This window comes from Mustelus asterias, chromosome 25, assembly GCF_964213995.1.
Source record: "Mustelus asterias chromosome 25, sMusAst1.hap1.1, whole genome shotgun sequence".
NCBI lineage: Eukaryota > Metazoa > Chordata > Chondrichthyes > Carcharhiniformes > Triakidae > Mustelus > Mustelus asterias.
The window spans coordinates 16,943,270-16,966,880 of record NC_135825.1 but is presented as its reverse complement, the minus strand read 5'-3'; positions in this window follow the sequence as shown (position 1 = coordinate 16,966,880).

The window sequence follows — 23,611 nt, the reverse complement described above, 5'->3', positions numbered from 1 at the left end:
GTCCTTCACTGTTTCTGACCTCCTGAACCCTTTATGCCAGCTGTTTCTCTTCCTTCCACTTTGGCGAGCTTTTCACCCTTGCGACAAGTACCAAAGAATTGGTCTTTCCACGGTATCCTTGATGACCACGGGACATTCAAAACATGTCACGGCTCATGAACTAATACTGAAGGGCAGTCACTGCTGTAATGTCAGCAAACACGGCAGCCTAATTAGTTGCTGTCAGGCTCGAGTTCTGGGGGGAATTACAAGGATGGTCAGACCGATTTCTGGACTTGACCTTCCACGCCCAGTCCCTACAGTTCAGCCTCCCCCTGGAATGAACTGGTTGCCAATTTGAGATCTGGTTAACCCAGGTGTCTATCTCAAACAGATGTTCGACCTCTTTAACACGCCGATCAGGGGTTGAGCGCCAGATTTAGCACCCTGATGCAAAATTTGGCAAGAACTGGATGGAACATAACCCATGAGGAGGAACACAGAATGTGTTCTGTCCATTGGCAGTACTCCACTAACTGCAAATTGTTTTTTATGCCAAAATTAAAGAATAAAATCACCAAGCAAAAAAGAGCAAAAAAGTTTCAGTTTCAAAGATGTCAGATATGTAAATGCTTTTTCTTAAATATGACTATAATAGTCCTATCCCAATCTGTATGACCTCCTTTAACCCTCTCCCCAAGATGTCTGCGCCCCTTCAATTCTAGACTCTTGCCCACACCCTATTAATGGATCCACCATTGATGGCCATGCTTTTAGCTCCTTAAACCCTAAGCTCTAGAATACTCTCCCTAAATCTCTCTGTCACTCTACCTCTCTCCATTCCTATTAAGATACCCCTTAAAACCCACCTGTTTGACCAAACTTGTTTCATATGGTCCAATATCTCCCTGTGCAGCTTGGTAACAAATTTTATTTGACAGCACCCTTGTGCAATGGCTGATCATGTTTCACTGCATTGCTATAAATGCAAGTTACAAACCAACAAACATACAAACATGCAAAGTAGGAGCCCCTCGAACCCACTCCGCCATTCAGTAAGATCATGGCTGATCTAGTTGTAACTTCAACTCCACAATCCTGTCTACCCCCGATAATGTTTCACCCCGTTGTTAATCAAGAATCTATCTCGCTCTGTCTTAAAAATGTTCAAAGACTCTGCTTCCTTTTGAGGAAGAGAGTTCCAGAGATTAGCAACCCTCTGAGAGAAGAAATTTCTCCTCATCTCTGTCTTCAATGAATTATGCCTTATTTTTAATCAATGACCTCTAGTTCTAGATCCTCTGACAAGAGGAAACATCTTTTCCACATCCACTCTGCCAATACTCTTTCGGGTCTGAAAGGTTTCTATCATGTCACCTCTTGCTCTTCTAAGCTCTAGTGGATACAAATCTAATCGCTCCAACTTTTCCTCATAAGACAACTTGCCCATTTCTGGAATCAGTCCAATTAACCTTCTCCGAACTGCTTCTAATGCATATACATCTTTCTTTAAATAAGGAGACCAGTACTGTACATGGTACTCCAGATGTAGTCTTACCAATGACCTGTACAACTGAAGCATAACCTCCCTACTTTTGTAATCAATTCCATGCACAATGAATGATATCATTCCATTAGCTTTCCTAATTACTTGCTGTATCTGTATACAAGCCTTTTGTGATTCATGCACTAGGACACCCAGACCCCTCTACACCTTAGAACTTTGCAATCTCTCGCCATTTGTTGTTGCCTTGTTCATGTGCGGACCTGGCAGATATACTGTGAAAATACTGGTCTCATGTATGGCACTTTCATACCACACAGCTATACTGTATTCATGAAACATGAATGCAGTATAGGTGCATGGTATGAAAGTGCCATACATGAGACCAGTATTTTCACAGTATATAGACTTACTGCAGAGGCCTAAAAATCTGAGCTTCCAGAATCACTGAAAGAAGTCAAGTTTTAATATTAGTCACAAGTAGGCTTACATTAACACTGCAATGAAGTTACTGTGGAATTCCCCGAGTCGCCACACTCCAGCACCTGTTTGGGTACACTGAGGGAGAATTTAGCATGGCCAATGCACCTAACCAGCACATCTTTTGGACTGTGGGAGGAAACCAGAGCACCCGAAGGAAACCCATGCAGACACAGGGAGAACGTGTAGACTCCACACAGATAATGACCCAAGCCGGAATCGAACCCTAGCGTTGTGAGGCAGCAGTGCTAACCACTGTGCCACTGAACCCTGACCTCATGAATCCAGGGTTGTTCCAGTTTTGCTGCAGACACTCTGAACCTATTTTTAATGTACTTCAGTTATTGTCAGGGCAACATAGACTCAGCACATTACAGAACCAGGGCCTCTGCCTTAACAACACAACATTCACTTTGAGCAGAAAGGGGCAAATTTATTCACTTTTCAACTTGCACCTTGAGACAAAGAAATAAGAATAGGAATCTAATCTGTATGCAATGGGGGCTTATTAATAGTAACAACATGCCATATGTCAACAGCAATACTGGGACAACAATATTTGCATCTATCTCAGTATCAATATAATTAATACCTAATCATATGGTGGCCATATGCCCCAAGATCTTCTTTGAGTTTCTCCCATCAAGCTTGGAGTCACCAGAATGCCAATTTCTCATCCTTCTCCATCTCTATCCATTCTTGTCCACTGGATGTAACTCCAGATGGGATTTTGGTGAGTAGTGTAGGCCCTAACATGGGGGTTATGACCATTCACAGCTGCCATCACTTGGCATTGGCGGGTGATTTTACCCTTCCTGCCACTAATTCACCTCATTAATTCGGACTTGGGACTGGCAGCAATACATGTTGGCTTGCCTGTACCAGTGGCTGGCTTACCACAGGACCATAGGATATGGGACTCACTCTTTCCAACGTGTGAGGATGAGTCAACCCTGCCTGATTCGAACCACTAGAGACCACAGAATGACAGTCTCAACTCATATAACCAATGATAAACGAAGACACACAAGAGGCATAAAGGGGCAGCGCTATTGTGAAACTGTGGTAAAAGTTAGCTAAAAATATCTATGGAAAATTAGAACTCCACAAGTCAGAAATGTTATTATGCGATGACTCTGCTGCTTTAGCTGTGTAGAAATGCATAACCTTCTTGCTGACAGAGACATTCACTATCACGTACTGCATTATAACAGAGTAGGAGTAAATTGCATCTGGGAACACCAGGCTGGTTGTGTATGCACACGGTGGACAAAATTTAATCCAGTCCATCAAGGCAGGAAACATGGCAATGGGGCCAATTCAATCACTGGAGGGGCCAGGCATCAGTCTCCCAGTGGTGGGAAAACCTCCTGTGATTATGTTGGAGTTGGGAAGGGATCAATGCGAGAAACTCGCCTGCTGGCTCCCTTTAGACTTAAACTGAATAAATTAAAGTTAATAAAATGAGGGAGAAAGCAAAAAGGGCAGTCCCTTGAAGAGGAAGTGCCCGAAACAAAAAACAAATCAGAAATGAAACTTAAAACATGAAACTAGAATGTGACTAAAAGGGTCAATAATGCATCCCAGTCCCTGCGGTGCCCAATGGGCATGGAAGACCTCGATGGTGCTTGTGAATACCACATGCTCCCTTTCCAGGGACACAAGGCCGTGAATGTAGCCATGATAGAGGGACAGACAGTCACGCCAGATGATCCCCACAATCGCCTGTTGCCTGGAGCTGTTAATGATGGGTTTGACCAGGCCCAGGAGCAGGTTCACGAGGAGGTCCTCCTCCTTCCCTGCCACCCTTGACACCAGATGCCCGTGGATCAGAAGTGTGGTGTTGAAGTGCAAATTAATTGATTGATTGATTTATTATTGCCACGTGTATTTGTATAGGGTGAAAAATATTGTTTCTTGCGCGCTATACAGACAAAGCATACCGTATAGAGAAGGAAAGGAGAGAGTGCAGAATGTAGTGCTACAGTCATAGCTAAGGTGTAAAGAAAGATCAACTTAATGCGAGGCAGGTCCGTTCAAAAGTCTGATGGCAGCAGGGAAGAAGCTGTTCTTGAGTCGGTTGGTACGTGACCTCAGACTCTTGTATCTTTTCCCCAATGGGAAGAAGGTGGAAGAGAGAATGTCCAATGTGTGTGGGTCCTTGATTATGCTGCCTGCTTTTCTGGGGCAGCGGGAAGTGTAGACAGAATCAATGATGGGAGGCTTGTTTGAGTGATGGACTGGGCTTCTTTCAGACCCTTTGTAGTTTTTTGCAGTCTTGGACAGAGCAGGAGCCATACCAAGCTACAATACAACCAGAAAGAATGCTTTCTATGGTGCATCTGTAAAAGTTGGTGAGAGTCGTAGTGGACATGCTAGATTTCCTTAACCTCCTTGGAAAGTAGAGGCATTGGTGGGCCTCTGCAACAAAACAACAACAAAATATTTTTAAAATAACTAAACAGGGAGTACAGACTAAAACAACCTGTGTAAACATGGTCCACAGACTCCACAAGACTGCAAAAATGGCAGATTTCTTGTGAGTCCATGAACCGGTGTAACCATCAGTTGTGTGGGACTGCTGTCCACAACACCCTCCACTTAGGTCTCTGATGTTAAGGGGGAGGGAGGATCCCCCTATAGAGTGACTTCTACTGGAGACCGCCGCCACAGGTCAGCAACAAGTACGCCAAGGTGTGTGTCCAGGTGACGGTCAAGGGGAAAATCGCCTGCCTGGATAGGATTACTGAACCAATATGACACCAATTATCCCTGAATACAGCACAGTTTAGCAGTGCTTTATGGAGTAGATAGCAGCCAGATGGATTTTCCAAGCTTCCCGAAGGCCCTCCTGCTAACATTGTCAGGTTGGGGGATTGGGGGAATGGCGGTGGGGGGTGGGGAGGGAGCGGTGGGGGTTGTTGGGCCTCATTGTCAGGCACTCTAATTACAGAATTCAGCCTGGGGAAGTGGGCAATTCCTTGCTCCCCCTTTCCCATGACCCCATCCCGATAGTGGGGGAGTCCGGAACAAGAGGTCATAGTTTGAGGATAAGGGATAAACCTTTTAGGACTGAGGTGAGGAGAAATTTCTTCACCCAGAGAGTGGTGAATCCGTGGGATTCACTACCACAGAAAATAATTGAGATGAAAACTTTGTGTGATTTCAAGGAGTAATTAGATATATCTTATGCTGCAACTGTACAGGACCTTGGTGAGACCACATTTGGAATATTGTGTGCAGTTCTGGTCACCTCACTATAAGAAGGATGTGGAAGCGCTGGAAAGAGTGCAGAGGAGATTTACCAGGATGCTGCCTGGTTTGGAGGGTAGGTCTTATGAGGAAAGGTTGAGGGAGCTAGGGCTGTTCTCTCTGGAGCGGAGGAGGCTGAGGGGAGACTTAATAGAAGTTTATAAAATGATGAAGGGGATAGATAGAGTGAACGTTCAAAGACTATTTCCTCAGGTGGATGGAGCTATTACATGGGGGCATAACTATAGGGTTCATGGTGGGAGATATAGGAAGGATATCAGAGGTAGGTTGGGGTGTGGAATGGACTGCCTGCAGTGATAGTGGAGTCAGACACTTTAGGAACATTTAAGCGGTTATTGGATAGGCACATGGAGCACACCAGGATGATAGGGAGTGGGATAGCTTGATCTTGGTTTCAGATAAAGCTTGGCACAACATCGTGGGCCGAAGGGTCTGTTCTGTGCTGTACTGTTCCATGTTCTATGTTCTATATCACTTGGGGCTAAAGGGACCAAGGGATATGGGGGGAAGGTGGGATCAGGATATTGAATTTGCTGATCAGCCATGATCAAAATGAATGGTGGAGCAGGCTCGAATGGCCGAATGGCCTACTCTGCATCCAGTTTCTATGTTTCCTGTGACCCCCTTCCCATGACCACTTCCCACCCTCAGTTACCTCTGAGTCCAGTGATTGAGAGGTGATCCCTGGTGGAAACTGCGCAGGAGTGACCACTGCTCTGGGTGGCACTGCCAAGAGACCAGCTGGCCTCTGATTGGCAAGCAGGATTTGCAACACTGGTGTCCTATGTCCACTGGGGAGGACCTAATGTGGGCCAGTCAAGTGCCTGAGAGACATTAAACTTAGCCAGGCTCCCCCCGCTCAGAAACGATGCGGGTTCGCCACCACTTCTCCAAATGGGTGGGTGGGACCTGATTCAGGAACGTTAAACCCTGTGCTGTGTTACTGCAGCTCTAACCCTGCAGTAAACATGCATCTTTCCGATCATGCAGTTCAATATGTAGAATGCACCATCTGGTGGATTTTCTGTAGCATGACACAATGGAACTTCAGTGTATCTGGAGGTCTTGGTACAGACAACTCCAGGAGAAAAGTCCTGCTAAATTAACCCCGGAATGTGGCCTGTTTTTACTATTCACTCCCATATTGAGTACAGTACAAATGATCTCGCCGATAGTATTTAAGATATTGGTTTGATTGCTTAAACTCAGTGAACCAAACAGCATTATATTTATGTTTACGTACATAGTCACCATGGTTACTTTGTAATAGAGCTACCGTACTGCAGCACAAGAGTTTATTAAATACCAAGCTAAATTTCAATTTTGTGTAATTTATAAAATTCAGACAAGGATAATGAGATAATGTCACCGTGTTAGTTACACTTCACTGTGCATGTCTCCAATACCTCGCTGTGTCTGTCACTAAACTGCAATGTGATGAGCTATAGTCGACTGAAGACAGCTACCTGAAAGCAAATTCATATCAAATCATTGGGAGGCATTCAAAGGAGAGAGATTGAAGTTAAAGAACAAGTATGTGGCCTAAAGTAAAAGCGTGGGACAAAAACTCACAGCCCCCTGGATGTGAGGGTCTTAAAAGAGAGGATAAGGGTGGACAGTCCTGGGACATCAGTGCAGGAGTTCCTCAGGTTAGTGTCCTAGGTCCAACCATCTTCAGCTGTTTCATCAATGACCTCCCCACCCCTCATCAGATCAGACGTGGGGAAATTCACCGCTACTGCACAATGTTCAGTAGATTTCATGACTTCTATATGCAGCGAGACCTGGACAACATTATTGCCTGGATGAAGACAAAATACTGCGGATGCTGGAATCTGAAACAAAAACAGAAAATGCTGGAAAAACTCAGCAGGTCTGACAGCATCTGTGGAGAGAGAATAGAGGCAAAATTTTGAGTCAGGATGGCCCTTCCCCTTGGTCAGAATGTGTCTTTCCAGCATTTTCTGTTGTTGTTTGAAACATTATTGCCTGGACTGATCCAATGGCAAGTAACATTCGTGCTTTGCAAGTGCCAGGTAATGACCATCTCCAGCAAGAGAATCTAGCCACATCACCTTGGCATTCAATGGCAATAGCATGGTGGCATAGTGGCACAGTGGTTAGCACTGCTGCCTCATAGCGACCCAGGTTCAATTCCGGCCTTGGGTGGCTGTCTGTATGAAGTTTGCACGTTGTCCCCATGTCTGCATGAGTTTCCTTTGGGTGCTCCAGTTTCCTCCCACAGTCCGAAAGCCGTGCTGGTTAGGTGTATTGGCCATGCTAAATTCTCCCTCAGCATACCCGAACAGGTGTCAGAGTGTGGCGGCTAGGGGATTTTCACAGTAACCTCATTACAGTATTAGTGTAGGCCTACTTGTGACACTAATAAAAATAAACTAATGTAAATACACTGGCTACAAGAGCAGGTCAGAGGCTGGGAATTCTGCAGTGAATAATTCATCTCGTGAGGCCCCAAAGTTTATCCACCATCTGCAAGCACAAGTCAGAAGTGTGACGGAATACTCTCCACTTGCCTGGATGAGTGCAGCTCCAACAACACTCAAGAAGGTCAAAACCATCCAGAACAAAGTAGCCCGCTTGATTGGCATCTTATCCACAGCCATCAACATTCACTCCCTCCACGACTGACACACAGTGGCATCTACAAGATGCACTGCAGAACCGTGTACAGTTCTGAATAAAGAACAAAGAAAGGACAAAGAAAATTATAGCACAGGAACAGGCCTTTCGGCCTTCCAAGCCTGCACCGACCATGCTGCCCGACTTAACTAAAGCCCCCTACTTTTCCGGGGACCGTATCCCTCTATTCCCATCCTATTCATCTACTTGTCAAGACGCCCCTTAAAAGTCACTACCGTATCCGCTGCCACTACCACTCCCGGCAACGTGTTCCAGTCACCCACTACCCTCTGTGTAAAAAATCTGCCTCATACATCTCCTTTAAACCTTACCCCTCACACCTTAAACCTATGCCCCCTAGTAATTGACTCTTCCACCCTGGGAGAAAGCTTCTGACTATCCAGTCTGTCCATGCCTCTCATAATCTTGTAGACTTCTATCAGATCTCTCCTCAACCTCCGTCGCTCCAGTGAGAACAAACCAAGTTTCTCCAACCTCTCCTCATAGCTAATGCCCTCCATACCAGGCAACTTCCTGGTAAATCTTTTCTGTACCCTCTCCAAAGTCTCCACATCCTTCTGATAGTGTGGCGACCAGAATTGAACACTATATTCCAAGTGCGGCCTAACTACGGTTCTATAAAGCTGGTCACCCTATTATAGAAAAGATATTATTAAACTAGAAAGAGTGCAGAAAAGATTTACTAGGATGCTACCAGGACTTGATGGTTTGAGTTATAAGGAGAGGCTGGATAGACTGGGACTCTTTTCTCTGGAGTGTAGAAGGCTGAGGGGTGATCTTATAGATGTCTATAAAATAATGAGGGGCATAGATCAGCCAGATAGTCAATATCTTCTCCCAAAGGTAGGGGAGTCTAAAACTAGAGAGCATAAGTTTAAGGTGAGAGGAGAGAGATACAAAAGGGTGCAGAGGGGCAATTTTTTCACACAGAGGGTGGTGAGTGGCTGAAACAAGCTGCCAGAGATAGTAGTAAAGGTGGGTACAATTTTGTCTTTTAAAAAGCATTTAGACAGTTACATGGGTAAGATGGGCATAGAAGGATATGGACCAAATGCGGGCAATTGGGACTAGCTTCGGGGTTTGAAAAAAAGGGCGGCATGGACATGTTGGGCCGAAGGTCCTGTTTCCATGCTATAAACCTCTATGACCTCTATGACTCGAAGTCAGCAAGGCTCCTTCAACAACACCTTCCAAAACCCAAGCTCTACACCTAAAAGGACAGTAGATGTATGGGAGAACCACCCCCTGCAAGTTCCCCTCCAAATCACACAGAATTCTGATTGAAGTACATTGCTGTTGCTTTGCTGGGTCAAAATCCTGGAACTCTCTCACTAGCAGCACTGCGGGTGTACCTGCACCACATGGACTGCAGCGGTTCAAGAAGGTGGCTCAATACCACTCTCTGAAGGGAATTAAGGATGGGTAATGAATGTTGACTCAGCTAGAAATGCCCGCATCCCATGTATGAGTTAAAAAAAGACAATGAGAGAAAAAAACTGCAGGAAGTGGAATATAAAAAGTACAGAGTTGAAATTAAAAAGATAATTTGGAAAGCAAACAGAGAGTATGAAAATATTTCTGAGTAAAATTAAGGAAAACACAAAGATTTTTTGTAAATACATAAAGAACATAGAGAAATATATAAAGTTTTTAATGAATATTTAGACCAGGATTTTGTGTGGGACCTATTGCAGGCGGGTCAGAAAATGTGAGAGTTCTGCAAAACATCAATTGGCTTACGGCAATCTCAGCAGAACTGGAAAATCCCAGCTTTAGCGTCTGTTTGCACACAAAAGAGGGATGATACTGGCATTCCAATCAGAGAGGGGGAGTTTAAAATATTCAACAAAATGAGTGAGAGAGGAAGCGTTAAAGATTTTAAAAGTGACTAAACCCTTAGGCCTGGTTGAAATGTGGACTGCAGCGATTCAAGATGGCAGCTCACCACCACCTTCTCAAGGGCAACTAGGGATGGGCAATAAATGCTGGCCAGCCAGCCACACCCACGTCCCATGACAGAATAAAACAAATGTAGCCCAAGCTGAATCCCAAGGAGGGAAGAAAGAAAAGAAAAGCAGAGATTCTGAACATCATTTTCCAATCCTCTCTGGCTACAGAGAATTGGAGGACACCTTACGTTCCCACATTATTTCAAAAGGGAGAAAGGGATAGGTTGAGAAATTACAGACCAATCTCGATAGGGGGAAAATAATTGGAAGTATTTCTGAAGGACAGGATAAATCTTCATTAAGGAGACATGGATTCATCAAAAACAATCAGGATGGATTTGTTAAGGGAAGGTCATATCTGACTGGTATGATTGCATTTTTTGAAGTGGCAACCAAGGAGAGTCGATGAGGGTGACACAATTCATGTAGTATATCTGAATATTAGCAAGGCTTTTGATAACATACCACATGGCAAACTGGTGATGAAAGTAAAAGTCTATGGCAAAGTGGCAATTGGATCTAAAATTGGCTCAAAGGGATGAGCGTAAGTGTGTTTGCAGGAGAAAAGTCAAGGGACATTTTTGTGACTGGAAGGTTGTTTCCAGTGGGGTTCCACAGGGAATTGTACTAGGTCCTTAATAAGATCATAAGATATAGGAGCAGAATTAGGCCATTCGGCCCATCGAGTCCATTCCGCCATTCAATCATGGCTGTTACGATTCTCATCCCCATTCTCCTGCTGTATTCCCATAACCCTTGATCCCCTTGTTGATCAAGAACCTATCTATCTCTGTCTTAAAGACACTCAATGACCTGGCCTCCACAGCCCTCTGTAGTAATGAGTTTCACAGATTCACCACCCTCTGGCTGAAGAAATTCCTCCTCATCTCAGTCTTAAAGGGTCATACCTTCACTCTGAAGTTGTGCCCTCGAGTTCTATTCTCTCCCACTGGGAGACTTATATACTTGAATGATTTGGACTTGAAAGCAGAGGGTTTGATTAAGAGTTTGCAGATGACATGTGGTTGATAATAAAGAAGAAAGCTGCAGGAAATATTCAATCTTGTCAGGTGGGGCGAACAATGGCAAAAGAGTCCAGTCTGAAGAGAGCTGGAGTAATGCATTTGGGGAAGGTTAACAGGGCGAAGGAATACACATAATGCTAGGATACTCGGAAATGAGGGACTTTGGAGTCCATGTCCACAGATCACTGAAGGTAATTGGACAGGTGGATAAGGTGGTAAAGAAGACAGCTGGTATACTTCACTTTATTAGCCGAGACATAAAATACAGGGGCTGGATTTTATGGCTTCCCCCACCAGGTGTGTTATCAGCAGGAGTCAGGTTAAATATTTTGGGTGGATGGACCTTCTCACCCCAACCATGAGCTGACCCTCATAATACACGAGGTGAGTGGATGCCAAAATTATCAGCCCACCCACCATATTTAAATAAATAATTAAAGATCAATTAGTCTTGTCAGCAAGCCTATTGACTGGGATAATATGTTGCTCATAACGTAATACAGTTGGGGTGGGCAGCTGGCTGAGAGTGGACAGACCTTTTTTTATGGCCTAGATGAAAAATGGCAGGAAGGGAAAAGGGCACTTCATTCTGTATGCACCTGGAGGGTATGGGCAGCACAGTGGCACAGTGGTTAGCACTGCTGCCTCACAGCTCCAGGGGCCCAGGTTCGATTCCCGGCTTGGGTCACTGTCTGCGTGCAGTTTGCACATTCTCACCGTGTCTTTCCTTCAGGTGGGTTTCCTTCACCGTGGGTTTCCTTCAGGTATTCCGGTTTCCTCCCACAGTCCAAAGATATGTGGGGTAGGTGCATTGGCCATCCTAAATTGCCCCTTAGTGTCCTGGGATGTGTAGGTTAGAGGGATTAGTGGGGTAAATTTGTCGGGTTACAGGGATAGGGCCTAGGTGGGATTGTTGTCGGTGCAGACTCGATGGGCCAAATGGCCTCCTTCTGCACTGTAGGGTTTGTATGAAGCCATTCTAAATCTCCAAAATATCAACTCCAGCTTCCTCCCGCATCAGCTCCCTCCAAAACTAATCCCCACTGTCCCTCACCCTCTCCCTAGGCTTTCAGGCACACCTTACCCCAAAAGCCCAAGACTTACATTACTGCAGCAGCCATTGCTCTCCTTCGTGCTCATTCCTGGGGTACCCGCAGTGCCCGCTACTGAGTTCTGGCAATGCTAGGGCTGCTAGAGCTATTGGCGGGGAAGAGATTGTGGGGCAGGGTGGAGGGGGCATTGGTAAGGACATTTTGTGTCTTGGACCAATGTCCATCAGAAAGCTTGATTCTGCAAGGATTCAGGACAGACATTTAATTATGAAAAAAAAAGGCAGAAATATAAATTGTATGGCCTTGGCTTCTAGAAATAAATAGGAACATAGGATCGAGGAACAGGGGTAGGCCATTCAGCCCATCGAGCCTGCTCCACCATTCATTAAGATCAAAGCTGAGCTGGTTGTGGGTGTAAATTGCTTTGAAAAAACACTAGAAGTTTCTATTTTGTTTTAAATATCATTCAAACTTTAGCTTCAAATCTTCGGTTTTGCTTTTGATATTTGGCCCTAGATTTCACAACTGGTATTATGCATAGGTTATTACCTATACTCCTTTTTATTTATTCATTCATGGGATGTGTGTGCCACCGGCTGGGCCAGCATTTATTGCTCATCTCTAATTGCCCTTGAGGGGCAGGGAAGAGTCAACCACATTGCTGCGGCTCTGGAGTCACATGTAGGCCAGACTGGGTAATGACAGCAGGTTTCCTTCCCTAAAGTGAACCAGATGAGTTTTATTGTTATTGTTATTTATTTATTCGTGTCACAAGTATGATTACATTAACATTGCAATGAAGTTACTGTAAGAATCCCCTATTTCTTATTGAATTTAAATTTCACCATATGCAGTGGTGGGGGTCTCTGGTTTACTAGTCCACTAACAATACGCTATACCACCTCCTCCCTGTAGTGAGCATGTTGGTCACAGAATGATCTCCCTGTTTTCCGTAATTCTTTATTACCTACTGGAACTGGTTACCAATGTTCAGTAAATTTCCCGATGATTTTTCTCCAGGACTGCACACAGCAATGTCCCGGGGATTGATGCTCGATTTCTGGAGAGCCCAGGCCAATCCTGCAGAGTTGGCAGCCCTATCACTCACTCACTCACCAACCACCCAGCCGCTCACTCACTCACGCACCGACCCGCCCACCGACACGCCCAGCGACCCGCCCAGTGACCCGCCCACGAACTCACCCACCCATCCATTCATCCACTCACTTACCCACCCACCCAACTGCTCACTCATCCACTCGCCCACTGACCCGCCCACCAACCCGCCCATCGACTCACCCACCCATCGACTCCGCCACCCATCCATTCATCCACTCATTCACTCACCCACTCACTTACCCACCCACCCAACTGCTCACTCATCCACTCAACTACCGACCCGCCAGCCGAATACCCCACCGACTCACCCACCGACTCACCCGCCCACGGACCCATCCGCTTGTCCACCCACCCACTGACCCACCCGCCCACCGACCCACCCGCCCATCCACCCACCCACCCATCCACCGACTCACCCACCCACCGACTCACCCATCCACTGACTCACCCACCGACCCACTGACCCACCCACCGACTCGCCCACTGACTCTCCCACTGACCCACCCACCGATTCACCCACCCACTGACCCACCCACCGACTCACCCACTGACTCTCCCACTGACCCACCCACCGATTCACCCACCCACTGACCCACCCACCGACTCACCCACCCACCGACTCACCCACCGACCCACCCACCGACTCGCCCACTGACTCTCCCACTGACCCACCCACCGATTCACCCACCCACTCACTGACTCACCCACCAACTCACCCACCCACCCGCCCACCGACTCGCCCACCCACCCACTGGCTCATCCATTGACTCACTCACAAACCCATGACTCACCTATCAACTCACCCACCCACCCACTGACTCATCCATTCTCTCACACACTCACTCATCCTCTGACTGACTGGCTCACTCACTCGGCCTTCCAAGCACTCATTTATTCACTCAACGAAAGACTTGGATGTTTTGAAATATATCCGAATGCTGTAGTTACTGTTGTGAAAAGGGAGCTTTTCCACCCTGTCTTCTGTTTCTTCTTTGCCTGATGATTTTCTCCGGTGACGGATGCGCCAATGTTTCAGCCGGGAATGGAAGATGTGGCTGAGAAATGGTAAAGAGTTCGGGTCACAGAAATCTTGCAGGGCAGTGTCAATATGCTCAGCAACAAGACTGGAAGATTTCAGCCAACGACTGCAAACATTAATGATTATATTTTGCAATAATGTGAGGTGCTGATGTTAACGGTTCAAACATGAATACCCTGCAAGTCTGAATGGTGTAAAATCACCAATTATATTGGACAACACCCTGTGTTCTACAGATGACAGAAGTTAACAAAATTATGAGAGGCATGGACAGAATGAGTAGTTGGTGTAATTTTCCTCAAAATGTCAATTACTGGGGGACATAGGTTTAAGGTAAAAGAGGGAAAGTTTCAAATGAGAGGCAAGTTTTTTTTTACACAGAGGGAGCTAAGTGCCTGGAACGTACTGCGAGAGGAGGTTGTATGAGCAGACACAATAGCAACGGTTAAGAGACATCTTGACAGATACATGAACAGGTTGGGAATAGAGGGATACTGATGGTGTAAAAGCAAAGGTTTAGAGGGGCATCATGTGTCAGTGCAGGTGGGCCGAAGGGCCTGTTCCTGTGCTGTACTGTCCTTTGTTCTTTGTATGACAGTAGCAGCATTGTTCAGCTTTGCTTAAATGCTGAAGAATATGCCTTCGGAGCACGCAAGGACTGCCATTAAAATCCATCTGCCTCTGACAGAGAGCTACTCGCACAGCATGGTAATGGTTCATCAGTGCAGACATTAGGTCATTATCGACAGAAATCGCAACAACATCACAGCAGTCAGGGTTGACATGAACAGAGACACTCGGGGAGGGGAGGGTGGGGGGCCGCGGGGTGGGGGCTGCAGGTGCGCGACAGGTGGTTGACCCAGAAAGAAAGGAAAATGAACACAGCTCCCAGTCCCTGATCAAGCATTTCACACTGAAACAGGCTCAGGTTGAACAGATGGGGCTGTAATAAACCAATTAGTAACACATTACAGATTTGTCCACTTCCCTGGTATAAATCACCGCTGCAGTCTTGTGAGGCAAAGAAAACTTTGGTTTCCCACTTTCTTTATCAATTACCTGTGTCCACACTACCCAAAGGAATTACGCAGTGAAGCCTTCCCATAACATCTGCCAGAAATACAGACAGTGTTGCACCTGCTATGAAGGTTAAAGCTGCGTGCAGACAACTTTTTTGAGCCCATTGCAGATGGCACAATAGCGAAAGACGTGCTGGTTAGCTGCATTGGCCATGCTAAATTCTCCCTCAGTGTACCCGAACAGGTGCAGGAGTGTGCCGACTAGAGGATTTTCACAGTAACTACATTGCAGTGTTAATGTAAACCTACCTTGTGACCGTGGGCGGCACAGTAGCACAGTGGTTAGCACTGCTGCTTCACAGCTCCAGGGATCTGGGTTCGATTCCTGGCTTGGGTCACTGTCTGTGTGGAGTTTGCACGTTCTCCTCGTGTCTGCGTGGGTTTCATCCGGGTGCTCCGGTTTCCTCCCACAGTCTAAAGATGTGTGGGTTAGGTGGATTGGCCATGCTAAAATTGCCCCTTAGTGTCCTGAGATGCGTAGGTTAGAGGGATTAGCGGGTAATATGTGTGGGGATATGGGAGTAGGGCCTGGGTGGGATTGTGGTCAGTGCAGACTTGATGGGCCGAATGGCCTGTTTCTGCACTGTAGGGTTTCTATGATTTCTATGATAATAAATAAACTTTAAGCTTTAATTCCTGAGAAAAGAGATGGCCTTTTAACACAGGACTCCTGTCTGACTTTCCAGCGTTGCTGATACTCACTCAGACAGCTGGGGGACCGCTTAACATGACCCCTAACTGCTTCAGGAGAATTTTTATACAACCATTACTGTTGTTTCTCTTTCCTGTTTTCTTTTTGCCACTCCCAGCAGCTTACATGGCTTCAAGGGGGGTATTAGGATGTACCCAGTTGTGATGCAAGTAAGGATGGAGAATTCACCACCTAGCCAACTGCAGCGGGATCAGAAAATCCCACCGGTGTGAATGGGTGTAAGATTCTGCTCAATATCTCCTAATAGTTGGCTTTCTTGGGGGAGACATAGTTCACTTTCTCAGACCCAAACTAAGTGTCTGTGTGAAGTTACAAGTGAGGGTGATTGTTGAGAGAGTGCTCCCGATCTGGGATAGCCCCATTGGGGTGAGAATTATCATCTACTTCAAGCAGAGTAAGCAGTGTATATTCTCACAACCAGAAAATAAACACCTGCCAAATCCTTTCACCTTCAGCTTTAAGGTTTTACAGGTGGCAAAATAAATGTATTGGGCATACACATGGGGTTAAGATAGGAGATAAACAAACTTTAAAATATTTCTACTAAAAAATGTGGAATTTCTTAGCTTAATGGAGAAATTTGAAATGGAACCAACAGCAAAAAACAGCCAGTGAGGCTGTTTGGCAGTAATAATGAACTTGGTCCGCACACAAAGAAAAAAGAACAATACAGCACAGGAACAGGCCCTTCGGCCCTCCAAGCCTGCACCGATCATGTGTTCCTAACTAGACCATCCGTTTGTATCACCCTATTCCCAGTCTGTTCATGTGGCTATCTAGATAAGTCTTAAATGATCCTAGTGTGTCTGCCTCAACCACCTTGCTTGGTAGTGCATTCCAGGCCCCCACCACCCTCTGTGTAAAATACGTCCCCCGCTTATCTGTATTGAACCTTGCCTCGCCTCACCTTGAGCTTGTGACCCCTTGTGTTTGTCATTTCTGACCTGGGAAAAAGCTTCCAACTGTTCACCCTATCTATGCCCTTCATAATTTTCTAAACTTCTATTAGGTCGCCCCTCAACCTCCGTCTTTCCAGGGAGAACAACCCTAGTTTACTCAATCTCTCCTCATAGCTAATACCCTCTATACCAGGCAACATCCTGGTAAATCTTTTCTGCACTCTCTCCAAAGCCTCCACGTCCTTCTGGTAGTGTGGCGACCAGAACTGGATGCAGTATTCCAAATGTGGCCCAACCAACGTTCTATATAACTGCAACATCATATGCCAACTTTTATACTCTATGCCCTGTCCAATAAAGGCAAGCATGCCATATGCCTTCTTCACCACCTTTTCCACCTGTGCTGCCACCTTTAAAGATCTGTGGACTTGCACACCCAGATCCCTCTGTGTGTCTATACTCCTGATGGTTCTGCCATTTATTGTATAGCTCCCCTGTGCATTAGATCTACCAAAATGCATCAGTTCTCATTTATCTGGATTAAATTCCATCTTGTGGTGGAGATGCTGGCGTTGGACTGGGGTAAACACAGTAAGGAGTCTAACAACACCAGGTTAAAGTCCAACAGGTTTATTTGGTAGCAAACGCCACTAGCTTTCGGAGCGCTGCTCCTTCGTCAGGTGAGTGGGAGATCTGCCACTCACCTGACGAAGGAGCAGCGCTCCAAAAGCTAGTGGCATTGGCTACCAAATAAACCTGTTGGACTTTAACCTGGTGTTGTTAGACTCCTTACTTAAATTCCATCTGCCGTTTCTCCACCCAATTTTCCAGCCTATCTATATCCTGCTGTATTCTCTGACAATGTTCATCACTATCCGCAACTCCAGCAATCTTTGTGTCGTCCGCAAACTTACTAATCAGACCAGCTACATCTTCCTCCAAATCATTTATATATATCACAAACAGCAGAGGTCCCAGTACAGAGCCCTGCGGAACATCACTAGTCACAGACCTCCAATCAGAAAAAGACCCCTCCACTGCTACCCTCTGTCTTCTATGGCCAAGCCAGTTCTGTACCCATCTAGCTAGTTCACCTTTGATCCCGTGAGATTTAACCTTTTGCACAGTTACAACTCATTTAACAAGCTGTTAGTTTTGCCAGGGTTTTTATGGTGAAACTAACAGTGTAAGAGTGGAAGCACTCATCAGTTCAACAATTTCCAATTGATGGCCGTGGCAGGTGATGGGGGCCTCAGGAGAAGCATCGAGTCACAGATAGCAACTTCTGGATTTATACATTTAACAGTGGCCTCCAGAGTTCTCTGTCAGTTTTAGAGGAGCCATCAGAGCGGACTTCATCAGTTTCATCATCATTACTCCCTCAAATTCCAGGCCTACACACTGAAATAACTTCAGAGAGGCCAAAACTGATTCATTTAAAATGGTTTTCACTACTCAGGCAGGTACTTTCCAGTACAGAGTATTTACCCCAAGTGCCAGTGACCCAGACACTCCACATTATATGTCTCTGTAGAACTCTCTGATTGGGCAGCTTTAACAGGCCTCAATTAGGGACATCTTTTTGTGTTCAACCAAATAAACAAAATCAACTTAACTTCGGGACAACTCAAAAAGGACAACTCTCTAAAAGGAGGGGAACCGCCCGAAACAAAAGACAAAGCGGAAAGGAAATTTAAAACATCAAATCAAAATGTGATTAAAGGAGTCAATAATACACTCCAGGCCCTGCGGTGTCCAGCAGGCACGGAAGGTGTCAACAGTGCCCCTGGACACCGCATGCTCCCTCTCCAGAGACACCCGGCCGCAAATATAGCCGTGGTAGAGGGGTAGACAGTCAGGTTGAACAGGCCTTAATTAGGGACATTTTTTGTTGAGCAGGCCTCAGTTAGGTACATCTTTTAGTGTCCAACCAAACTAATGAAATCAAATTAACTTAGGGATGACTCAAAAGGAGCAGCTAAAAGGAGGGGAACCGCCCGAAACAAAAACAAAGGGAGCTCACATTCCAGTAGGTCCAACTCATGGACCTCGTTGAAGTCATTAACACATCATTCTAGTTGGGAGCAGTCACAGACAGAAGCTAATGGTTCAAGAACCAGTGATCGCATAACCTAGACTGACCTCCAGTATGTTTTTTTTAATTCACTCGTGGGACATGGGCATCACTGGCTGTCCAGCATTTATTGCCCATCCCTTGTTGCCCTTGAGAAGATGGTGGTGAGCTGCTTTCTTGAATCGCTGTACTCCATGTGCTGTGGATTGACCCACAATGCCTTTGGGAGAGAATTCCAGGATTTTGACCCAGCAACTGCAAAGGAATGGCAATATTTTTCCAAGTCAGGATAGTGAGTGGTTTGGAGGAGAATTTGCAGGCGATGGTGTTCCCATGTATCTGCTTCCCTTGTCCTTCTAGGTGATTTGATTTGATTTGATTTATTATTGTCACATGTATTAGTATACAGTGAAAAATATTGTTTCTTGCGCACTATACAGACATAGCATACCGTTCATAGGGAAGGAAACAAGAAAGTGCAGAATGTAGTGTTACAGTCATAGCTAGGGTGTAGAGAAAGATCAATTTAATGCGAGGTAGGCCCATTCAAAAGTCTGATGGCAGCAAGGAAGAAGCTGTTCTTGAGTTGGTTGGTACTTGATATCAGACTTTTGTATCCTTTTCCCAATGGAAGAAAGTGAAGGAGAGTACGTCTGGGAGTGTTGGGTCTTTGATTATGCTGGCTGCTTTTCCGAAGCAGCAGGAAGTGTAGACAGAGTCAAAGGATGGGAGGCTGGTTTGAGTGACGGACTGGGCTTCATTCACAACCCTTTGTAATTTATTGCAGTCTTGGACAGAGCAGGAGCCATACCAAGCTGTGATATAACCAGAAAGAATGCTCTCTGTGGTGCATCTGTAAAAGTTGGTGAGAGTCGTAGCATAAATGCAAGATTTCCTTAGTCTTCTGAGAAAGTAGAGTCATTGGTGGGCTTTCTTAACTATAGAATCAGCATGGGAGGACCAGGACAGGTTGTTGGTGATCTGCACACCTAAAAACTTGAAGCTATCGACCACTTCTACTTCGTCCCCATTGATGTAGGCCGGGGCATGTCCTCCATTACACTTCCTGAAGTCGATGACTATCTCCTTCGTTTTGTTGACATGGACGGACAGATTATTGTCATCGCACCAGTTCACCAGATGCTCTACCTCTTTCCTGTAATCCATCTCATCATTGTTTGAGATCCAACCCCCTAGAGTGGTGTCATCAGCAAGCTTGAAAAGTAAGTTGCAAGGGATTTTGGCCACATAGTCGTAGGTATATATGGAGTATAGTAAGGGACAGAGGACACAGCCTTGTGGGGTACCGGTGTTGAGGATGATTGTGGAGGAGGTGTTGTTGCCTGTCCTTATTGATTTGTGATCTGTGGGTTAGGAAGTCTAGAATCGAGTCGCAGAGGGAGGAGCTGAACCCCAGGTCACAGAGTTTGGAGATGTGTTTTGGAGGAATAATGGTGTTGAAGACTGAGCTATAATCAATAAAAAGAATCTGACATAGGTGTCTTTGTTATCTAGGTGTTCCAGGGTTGAGTGCAGGGCCAGGGAAGTGGTATCTGCTGTGGACCTGTTGCGGCGGTAGGCAAACTGTAGCGGATCCAGGCAATCCGGGAGGCCGGAATTGATTGGTGCCATGACTAACCTTTTGATGCACTTCATAATGATGGATGTCAGAGCCACTGGACAATAGTCATTAAGGCACACTGCTTGGCTTTTCTTTGGTACCGGGATGATGGTCGTCTTCTTGAAGCAGATCGGGACCTCAGATTGTTGGAAAGAGAGGTTGAAGATGTCTGTGAATACCCCCGCCAGCTGATCAGGATCTGAGTGCTCGTCCGGGTACCCCATCCGGGTCAGTCACTTTCCGTGGGTTAACTTTTGAGAAGGCTGCTCTGACGTCTCTGATGGTGACCTTGGAAACAGGTTCATCCAGGGCTTCCAGGGTGGAGGGCTCTTGCTGACCTCTTGTTCAAGACGGGCATAGAATGTGTTGAGCTCACTGGGGAGGGGTGCATTGGTGCCGGTGATTTTACACACCTTCATCTCGTAGCCTGTTATGTCTTGCAGACCTTGTCATAGTCGGCAGGAATTTGTGTGGTTAGCCTGGGACTCTAGCTTGGTCCGGTACTGTCTTTTGGCATCTTTGCTGGATCTTTGTTGATCATATCTGGCTTTCTTGCTTAGGTCAGGGTCTTGACTTGACTTGAACACCTCAGGCCTGGACTTCAGCAAGCAGTGGATATCCCTGTTCCTCCATGGTTTCTGGTTGGGAAACACACGGATTTGCTTCTTTGGCACACAGAATTAGACCAGCGCGGTCTTCACGTCCGCATGGGGTGGGATGTCATGATAACAGAGGTGAATTCTTGCGGAGGGTAGTTGGGGCGGCACTTTAACGTCAGACATTCTAGGTTTGGGGAGCAGAAACTCACTAGTGTTGTTACATCTGGGCACTACAAGATGTTGATTAGAAGGTAGACCTCACCTCCCCAAACCTTGCGTGAGGCCACCATATGGTCCATTTGGTGGATTGAGAAACCTTCTAGTTGTAGGGCACAGTCCGGTGAAGCAGGAGTGAGCCGTGTCTCCGTGAAATAGAGTACACAACAGTCCCTCAGTTCCCTTTGAAAAGTGAGTCTGGCTTTAAGTTCGTCCAGCTTATTTTCCAGAGATTGGACATTTTCTCGGAGTAAGCTAGGGAGGGGGGCCTTGGGACCGCGTTGTTTCAACTCTCACCTGCAGGCCTGCACATTTTCCATGTTTTCTGGAATGACTGTTTCCTTTTGTGCCTGGGAGACGGTGAGAGCAGTATAACACCTTAACGGTGTTAAGGTATAGGTGCGACCAATGAGGTACTTTGCTTTGGTTGATGTGTGGATGGAGGATTTGTTGCCTTGTTTGCGGTTCCTGTGTAGATAGATGGGTCTGCGCGGTTGGGCGTTCCGGGTTGCTGTCAGACTGCGGTTTGGCTTTGGAGATCGGATCCAGACCACGCTCTGCCACGGATGGGTCAAAGACCGGTAAGTAGATGATGTCTATGGGGTCGCAGTGTTAGTTGAGCTGATGGCCGGGTCCACGTGTTGGGATCCTTTGGGTCACTGCCAGGTCAGGGTCTTCCTTCGGAGGTCAGAGGATCCCTAGACCTGCAAGTAAATTTAAAAGAGCAGTGTTAGTGATTTTTAGGCAGTGGGAGTTAATTTTTAGGATTGTGGGGTGATTGTGGAAGGGGGAAGTGCGGGAAGTGCTTGGGGCTGTGGGAGGTCACAGCTCTCTGGGTCAGTGGAGTGGAGGCCCCAGCCACAGACTTGCTGGGCTGGCCATCGGGTTCGATGGAATTTGGGATGGATAAGGCTCCAACTCCAGGGATGCAGGTCTGGCCGGTGGAGACCAGCAGAGTGAAGGCCCCGGCTTCAGCAGCATTCTCTCAAGCTGTGGGGACCAAGGGAGTGTAGGTCTCAACTCCAGAGGTCAAGTTTGGGTCAGTGGGAGTCTGGAGAGTGAAGGCCATGGCTGTGGCAGTGTTTTCCTGGTCGCTGGGGGCCAACAGAGTGAAGGCACTGGTTTTTAGGCTGGTTTTCTGGACAGTGGGAGTCAGTATAGGAAAAGTCCCAGCCCTGGGACTGCAGCACCGGCTGTAGGTCCCATGTGATCTGCTGGACTGGGTCAGCTTCAGGGTCCTAAGGCCTGCCAAATCTGTAAAAGATTGAATTAAAGCATTGTTAGAGAGTTTAAAAGAGTTAGAATAAAGTTTTGGAAGCATAGAACGAAAGCAAAAGAGAGAATTAGAGGGTATTCTGAGCACAGCTTGCAAGAAGTTGCCACACTCTGGTGCCATCTTGGAAACTTAATGGAAGTGGTCATGGGTTTGGAAGGTGTTGTCTAAGGATCTTTGGTGAATTGCTGCAGTGCATCTTATAGATAGGAGACACTGCTGCTCATGAGTATCGATGGTGGAGGGTACGGTTTATAGTCAGGGATTCTGCCCTTTAGATGCTCAATTAAACTGAGGCCCTGGTTTCTATGCCCATTACAGGTCCCATGGGCCTGAGGGATTTCTCCTGGTTTTTTGGCCAACCTTCCTATTTCACTTAATCTTTTCCAAAGCAGGATGACAGTGATCTCATTTCTGTCTGTGGGATATTGCTGGGTGCGAAATGGTAACTGCCTTCACCTAGGTAACAACTGCCACTGCCAGTCGCGAGGGTTGGATGTATTAGCATACATAACTGGCTTGTAAATCCTCTTATATAACACTAGCACATTGAACAAGTGGAAGCCTTTCCGGTTACTATGGCACCAAAGCTACAGTTGTCATTTATCAAGCCAAAGGTGCAAATTTTGATTCTTAGTTGTTGGAATCCTTGCAAGGTATTTTTTTTTAACATGATAAATAACACTGATTACTGGCTGATCCCTAGAGCTACTTTCATGGAATCTGAGGGGTGCTAAAAACACAGAAATTGAAGCCAGTGGTCACTTATGTAGTATGAATGCAGCAGGGGGGATTTAGTTTATGTGCTCAGAGATGCCAATGTCTATCGGAGTGCAGTGAATCAGTGTTAAAAAGCTATTCTCCTACCATAGCTATTTTACTGCTCCCAATTGAAACACCATTTAAATCACATAACCAAAAAGCCAGGTTAAAGTGAGCTGCATCTCACAAGCTAGTGGCCGGGATTCTCCGGCTGATGTCACCGATGGGGTCTTCTGGTCCCGCCAATGGTGGCCCCGTTCCCTGCCGGAGGAGGGAGCAAAAAACAGGAAAGCCA